Source organism: Pseudopipra pipra, chromosome 5 (assembly GCF_036250125.1).
Source record: "Pseudopipra pipra isolate bDixPip1 chromosome 5, bDixPip1.hap1, whole genome shotgun sequence".
NCBI classification, from domain to species: domain Eukaryota; kingdom Metazoa; phylum Chordata; class Aves; order Passeriformes; family Pipridae; genus Pseudopipra; species Pseudopipra pipra.
This window is the reverse complement of record NC_087553.1, coordinates 11,413,386-11,421,621: the sequence shown is the minus strand read 5'-3', so window position 1 is coordinate 11,421,621 and position 8,236 is coordinate 11,413,386. Positions and strand designations below refer to the sequence as shown.

The window sequence follows — 8,236 nt, the reverse complement described above, 5'->3', positions numbered from 1 at the left end:
AGCTAATGGCACATTTCAGCAGGGAATAAGGCCTGTGAATTGCAGCTGTACATGAATATTGATAATAGCCGCCAAACGCTCTTCCTTCTATCTCCCCTCCCAGGAGGGGTGAAGTGCTTTCTCAGCAAGGGTGAGACAGTGCTTCCAGTGAGGCAGGAAGGGGAAAATTGTCTCCTGTTTCTGCTGCCTTAGGGCTCACTGTTGCTTATATGAAAACAAGTGGTGAAGCTGCCATTTACTTGGGAGGAGGCAGGATCAGACCCTCATTTTTCTGCCAGACAACACACCCTCATAATTATGTATTCACACCATATTTTGATAATGGTTCCTCACAGACTAATTAATATGAATGTTTAAGAAGTCTAGTTTAATATGTTAGTACTGAAGGAGAGACTGCAGTCCTGTGGGAGATTATACATATTTCCCACTGATGAGTACCTTAAATCTTAATGCGTATGGGGAGAGGGGAGCATATGAATCTACAGAGCAAGATACAGATGCTTCTTTTACAGGATGGATTTTATACAATTAAAAATCAGTTTTCTTGGAAGAAGTAGTGTTGATTATTTTTTTCTTTCTAATAGATGTGTGTCTCTTTGAGGTCTAATATAGCATGTAGATGCTGAAGCTTTTCCTGCCATCTAGAGGTGTGGGTTCTCTGGTGACTAATAGAGTGAGTTGCCTTTGTGGCATCTCTCTCACCACAGCACTAACAAGAGCTTTTCCTTCTATCCAGCCAGCTGTTTTCATGAAGATTGCAAGGATTTAGCAACTTTGAAAATGCTGTCTTTCTTGTTGATGAGCACAAAAATTCCTGGGAAAGGATGGGAAATGGAGATCAATCATCTTGTAAGACCTATTTCCATAGAAAAGCAGTTTAAAAACAGTTGTAAAGTATCTTAAAAATATCTTTAAACAAACAAACAAAAACCCCAACAACAGCAAGAGCAATGGAAATCGGCTCTAATGATCTGACTCACAGGGGTCTCATCATTAACAGGAACTGACTCATTGCATTTGTTAGAAATTGCCATGATGCTATTTTATCTACCCTTTGTGTCTTGGGAGCTGAGAAGGCCAGATGAAGCTTATCCCAAGCACAGACTGCAGTGGCAGGCCTGGCTGGCCTCAGTGAAGAAGCTGTATATGGCTTTTTGCGTACCTGATTTAAAATTGTCCCTGGTCTGAACACATATTACCATGAGAGATAAGGCATATTGGAAGCCCTAGTGGTTACCTTGATCAGTTCAAGGATAGTTGTGACCAGCTGAACAGTTTAGATCAGAGTGTTTACACAACAGAGGTCTCTGCTTCTTAACACAGGGGAAACAAAACGCTATATCTCAGGTTTTATTGTTTTCACTGTGTGGGGCAGAGCCTGCAAGGTTTATTTGAGCTGTGTGATGACCTATAGATACATGGTGTACAATACCAGCAGATGGTATCTGTCACAGGATTATACCTTAGAACAAGGCATCTCTAAGAGTGAGGTGCCAGGGGACGTTGAACCCTGGCCATCACTCTCCACTGCCTCTCTCCTTCCAGGACAGTCACAGGACAAGGACCAGCCTCATCTGGTGCCAGCACAACCAGGATACCAGTGCCCAAAGTTTGCTGAAAAATGGAACCTGGAGGTGGACACAGCATTATTTCTGATCCCTCTTAGTCCTAGTGCAGCTCAAGTCATGGTTAGTCATTTTTTCCTCATCCATTTTGCCATCTGCTATTCTGTCCTTTGCAACAGCTGACAACAGTGCAAGGACATGAGAGCTTCCACGTGATGGTTGTTTAAAAACAAACACACACTGTACTGTTGCCAAATATTTGTATTACTGAAGAAGTCAGAAGCCTTGGCCATGGCTAAAAATCCATTGTTTGAGGTGTGATAAGAGCAGAACAAAAGGATAGCATCTAATTAATAATAAAACAAAAGCCTAAATATAAGATAAAAGATGGAGGAATAAAAGAACACAAAAAGACAACATATTTAACTTTACAAACACAACAGAAATCACCTAACTAAGTCTTTTTGTAGGCATCAACAAAAAGAATGGTTTTAATCTAGAGTGAGAGAAAGATAAAGAAATAATTATATAAGAGTATTTAAAGGGTGTTCCCTGGGGACTAAGGCCCTGTGGAACCACAGAGGGAACACAGGAGAAGACAAGGTAAGGATGGTGGCATCATGGGCTGACCAGAGTTGAAAGTCCACCTCGCTGGTTGTAGTTGTCTGGCAGCTACACTGGAACCAGTGAAAATCATGGAATGTCTCCCTTATCTGACAGTCTGTGAAGTCAGTCAATGCCAAGAAAGTGCAAGTCCTGGTATTGCATTCAGCTCACCTACGTAGGCAGTGGGCACTAACTCAGCAGCCCCTAGAGAAAGGGGAAGTGTCAAGTGAAAGTGGAAAATTAACTACTTTTCCCACCTCTCAAGGTAATCCTGGCAGATCAAAGCCGAGGCACAACAGAAGGCAGCTTGAGGAAATTTAAACTCCTTTACTACTTATCCTTTACTTCTGCAACTGAGATCTGGGCGGCTGGCAGAGAATTCCCCATGAACACCACTTCCCTTTGAAATGTGTGCCCCCAGTTAATCTGAGGGAGTCCAGATCTGCAGACATTCTTAAAAGGTCCGTCTTTTGAAGGGATATCTTTAGAAGGGCAATGCCACCTAAAAAAATGAGAGTTAATATGGGAATAAACCTTTCTGCAGCTTTTTGCTGAATGATCTTCTGACTAACACGAGTTGTCCAATTTCCAGCTCTACCACCAATTTTCCGCACACTTTAAGCAAGGCACAGTTTTCTGCCATATGTTCCATGATATACATATATAATTATTTAATCTATATTATAGGTAAATAATTACCTATACTGCATTTATGAGATGCGTTTTATTCAGCTCATGCATTTCATCTATATGTTCATATACATTCCTCTCACCCATTGTCTTATCTATGCAGCCCATAATTTCAAAAGGATGAAATTCATAAAGAAACCCTTACCATAAGGAGTTTTGAATTTAGTTTGCTCTGGAATTGCCACTAAAAATGACAGCAGCTGCTCCTGGCTGTACGCTGTGACATGCCTCAAATCCCACCCTATCTATAGCTATAACACAGAGAATTTAATCTCTATGAGCTCTGTGCTGAAGAAGAGGTATCCATGACTAACTCTACTTCTCCTTTTCCCCAAAACAGAGTCCACCTCCACAGAACTGACCTACTTACCCCTTAACCCATAGCTCTGCCATCAGGACTGATTAGCCTGTCTATGAGGAGGCTCTAGCTGGCGAACAGCAGAATTCGGAGCTGCTGCACGACACAGTAGTACAACTGCCAGGTTATTCATTTTATCTCACCCAAAAACCTGCCTGCCTTCAGACAGGTAACTGTGCAAATGAGCAAGTGCCAGACCCCAAGCCTGTGTACGTAAAAATGGCAGGGATTCTGCCTTTTTCTGTTTGTTCTTGTAGATTTTATGCACGGCCAGGAGCAGTAAACGTGTATGAGGTACCCATATGGGGTTGATAAGGTAAAGAAAAATCAATCCTGTAAATAAAGCCAATTTTTTTTCAAAAGGTCTAGGATTTTCAGGTGCATTTTAATGGTATAGCTGAAGGTTACACAAACAAGATTATTTTGAAAACTGTCGTGAGGGACCGAGAAGGAAGAAACTTCCCAAAGCCTTCGAGTAGAAAATGGAGTTCACCCTAATGCAGCACTCATTTCAGAGACCTTAAAAGTGTCCACTCACAGTGAATAATCTTACCACAATATACTAAGTAATACGTAGAAGTGTTGCAGGCCAGGTTGGATGGAGCCCTGACAACCTGATCTAGTGGGTGGCATCCATGCCCATGGCAGGGGAGTTGGAACTATATAATCTTTAAAGCCCCTTCCAACTCAAACCATGTCATCATAAATTCAAATTTTTTTACTCTTCCATTCCACGTCATTATAAAATAAAAGAGACCAAGTGGAGGAGAATCTCACACCTTTAGGGAGAAGTTTCAGTGCCTCAGGAAAGACAGAAAGGAGGTTGCTCAAGCCTTTGTTTTCCTGCCATGGACTGGCACCAGACGCTGGCAACATTTCTTTTTTGCTCCAGCAACAGGGCTCTGACCTTTAACCAAAACTGGTACACCTCCCACCTTCTGTTTGGTGGAATCTGATCTAAAATGAACACAACTTGAAGGCCAGAAAAGGCAGAGGACTCCAAGTGATTAATTAAATAGCCTTCAGGAGGTATCTCCTAGTATCTTCCTTCATTTCTTCTTGCAATTAAGGCATAGGCAGATAAGGACATTCTAATAGTTCAGAGGCAAAACTATTTTGAAAAGTTTTTTTGAAACCCAAAATGCTGATGGCATTAACCAGTTAACCAGTTTGATGACTGAGACATCAGGAAGTTCCTACTGTTTGTCAGTACATGCCTGAGTGCGAGGTGACTGGTGGACATCACTTTTCACAGTAAAATAGGTCTAAATATCACATTTTCTGAGAGCAAGAGAGCTAAAGCAGGAGAAGGATACAGGAATTCTTGCACTTGGGTCAGTCACCTAGACTAGATAAGGTTCAAAAGCACATAGGCATTAGCTCACACCTGTTTCAGTGAAAAGTTGGTGGTGGGCCCAAGAGACCAAATTGCACCTCTCCAACAGTTCTTTCCTGGGCAACATGAGGTAAATGTAGGGATTTCATTCTGGAACTCAAGACATATCAGAAATACTACTACAAAGAAAAGAAATCCTCTTTTTCACATTTACAGACAGGTAAGTTACTTTTTATTATATGCGTAAGATTTGTCTCCATTGTTTGAAAATTTAGGTTTTGGTTTTGTGGTAAATCAAGAAATATGGGGACAGTGAGTCTGACACCTCAAAGAAATTATATATGACTAAAAAAGAAAGAAAGAAACAAACAAAATCTCAAACATTGTAACTGTGTAAATTTCCTTTAAAGGAATGAGGGGTGTTGAACCTGCTCTTTGCTTTATGTTCAGCTTGTACCTACTTTATGTGACAAAGAACATCTCTGTCAGAGTTAGCTATAACCATCACAGCTGTGTGTCCATGTAACAAACACTGAGAACCAAAGCAAATTCTAAATGACAACAAAGTGTCACACTAGAGAATTAATGTTATCTACAGATATGCTTAAGTATGGTCTAGCTTTTAGGTAAATGCTTAATTAAATAACTTAAAAGCCTGCAATCCCAAGTTGTATAAATATTTTTTCTTCTGATGCCCTTTTTCTTCTAGCAGTCAGTCTTATTTAAAGCACTCTTTTGTTTCAGAGCTCAAAATCATTTGATGATGAAATTCTTAGATAAAATTCTACAATAGTGGATATATTACATCCATGAAAAGGGTAGGTTTTCATTTCAGCTACACTTGTACCTTGTATACTGGCATTTTGCAGTCTCCGATGTTCATCTTACTTGCTAAAAGCTTCCCTTTGACACCTCAAACAATAATAGGTCCCACAAAATTAATAAATATATCCTCCTGATGTTGAGGACGTGGGAAATGAGTCATGCAAAATTGAAGGCCGCCTATCTTTCTGAAAAAACTTGCATGTATTGAATATGTGCTACTTGTGTGTATTAGAATACTGTCATTGAAGTGAGTTGAGTCATCCAGAAAACATGCGCTTAGCAGACTGCAAGATGAAACTTGTATGAGGACACAGGGAAAATTAGTGTCAGTATGGGGAATGGAATCCATTTTTTCCTGCTTTAATCATCCATGACATTTTCTGAATGCTCCTTTGTTCTGTACAATGTAAATAATGACACAGCCATTTTTCAGATATGCTGTATAATGTGCCCAAGTCCTTGAAATACTGGATATGGTGCCTTAGTATCCATTACAGCTCCTAGGAAAGGGATTCAAGAACAGATGCACTGGCTTTGTTCGTGTCTGCAGAATCTCTGTTTACCTCTGCATCTTATTTTCCCAAATGACTTAAGTAAAGTTTTTAAAAAAAAAAAAAAAAAAAAGTTGAATGTTAGCCTGTTTTACTGTTAGTGAGCAGTAAAATTTTAAAGTAAAAGTCTGAACTTGAAGTAGGATGTATTCATAGAAAAGTGGATTTCAGATGTAAATGTCCAAAAAAGATGAATGTAACTTTCTCTTCTTCGCTTTGTTTTTGTTTTTTTCTCTTTTGTAGTTTAAATTACCATTCTGTTCTTGGCTGCAAAGACACCGTACTGTGACCAAGACCTTCCCCTTGAGAGACACATGGTCAAATCTCTGGATACACAAATCAGTTTGTTCTTTTTAATGCCTCTAAAAATGCTAACTATTCAGGTCCAGTGTAATTGTTAGCCTTCAGATGACTCTTTTAAGCTCTTATCATGGACTGAATTGTTTGGAATATACATGAACTAGTTCTCTGGTTTAGGCTGAAGTAGACCCTCGTGAGTACTCTGCCAGCTCTTTTTGCAAGCTCCACTTTTGAGAACTGTTGACAAACACTCTGGACAATATTCTATCCTGCAATCATGAATTCCTGTTGTTCTGTTGAACATGCCACACTTTAAATAAAAGCCATTGCTTCCTGGAGGGCAGAACCACAGTCCTAGCAGGCAGTACTGACCTTGACATCACACGGTACTTACTGTGTCATTTGTATGTAATTCTTGTACATGGAGATATGGAAAATTGTTGCTGACAGTGTGTTTCATGTTATTTTTCCACTGACCATGCGCACAGAGTGTAAATGTCAAGCAACCCTTGTACCAAATCTTATGCATTACAACATAAATGTACCAGTAGTTCACAGACGTGTAAGAAGAATTTCTTACAGGAGACCCAGCAAGCTTGGACTTTAGCTGGCTGTTATGCACTCTCTAAATCTTTGTCACTTGAGATAAACACGTCCCTCGCAAACACAGTGGGAATCACACTTACATGGGGTTTTCATATGTCAGACTGTAGTCTCTTTCACTTATGCTATATTCACTACGTATTATGTAGTGATTTATATAATAAAAATTTAATACTACATATTCACTTACACTACACACCATCAAAAGGCCTTTCCTTTAACAGTCTCATTGGAAATTATTTGCCAGCTCTGTCATGCTGCACACATGCATGCACACTCCTAAAGCAACCAGCCTCTTTGATTTTGGCCTTTCTAAAACACAACAACAGATTTCTCTCCCCATGGGGTTAGAGCCCCAGAGAAAAAGGTCTGGAGAGATATGTATGCATATAATGGAAACACAGTGTAGTCCATCAACTTACTTAAGATCAATACCTAAAAGATTACTAAGCTTGATTTTTCCAATACCAGCACTACAAAGAACAGTTGTATCCCTTTGGTTGCTCTAATGTGGGAAAAGGAACACATATGCTGGTAGAATCATATTTGTATGCTGCTAATGTTGAGCTAGAGGGAAGCTGGAGAGTTCAAAGCCACTTTTTCATTTGGAAAAAGCATAAAAAGAACGAGACACAGAGTGAAGTAGCAGAAAGAAAAGGGACCACTACCACCACCAACTCCTTAGGCACACAGAAATGCAGGAACAGCAAGTGAACCATATGGCTTCAAGGATTTCCCTGAGGAGTGGTACAGCAAATGCTGGAACTGGGGCACTGGTGGGTACCCCAAGGACATAAAGAATGCTAACATTTGCCTCACGTAAATAAAAGTTGTGACAAAACAGAGAGAAGTATCCTTCTGGCTTTTCCTGTCTTCCCCCTGCTAGTTCGGGCTGTTAATCTTAGATGCAAACAGTGCGTTTCATGTGCAATGGTGCCCCTGCTTTAAACATTTGTGAAATGTGCACAGTCTTTTGAAACATGCTGGGCACATCCACACGAGACCAGTGGCGGTGGTACACGGATTCCCAAGTGGACATGCAGAGCCAGGGAAAGAGGCTGGTGTGACACCACCATGCCAGTGCTGCTGCACCAACCTCCCCTCACTTGCGTCACATAGAATGGCCTGGGTTGGAAAAGACCTTAAAGATCATCTCATTCCAAACCCCTTGCCACAGGCAGGAACACCTTCCACTAGACCAGGTTGCTCAAAGCACAATCCAGCCTGGCCTTGAACACTTCCAGGGATGGGGCATCCACAACTTCTCCGGGAAACCTGTTCCAGTGCCTTAGCGCCATCACAGTAAAGAATTTTTTCTTAGTATCTGATCTAAACCTCTGTCAGTTTGAAGCCATTTTCCATTGTCCTGTCACTCCAGGCCCTTGTAAATAGTCTCTCTCCA

At 40.6% G+C, this 8,236-nt stretch overlaps 1 long non-coding RNA gene across 1 annotated transcript; it reads left to right on the top strand.

Moving 5' to 3' along the window:
• Nucleotides 1–5,309: 5,309 nt before the first annotated feature.
• On the top strand, nucleotides 5,310–7,675 carry LOC135415270 (uncharacterized). The gene is made up of 2 exons (XR_010431038.1): nucleotides 5,310–5,373; nucleotides 6,175–7,675. It is a non-coding gene; the product is annotated as an uncharacterized LOC135415270 (long non-coding RNA).
• Nucleotides 7,676–8,236: the final 561 nt, after the last annotated feature.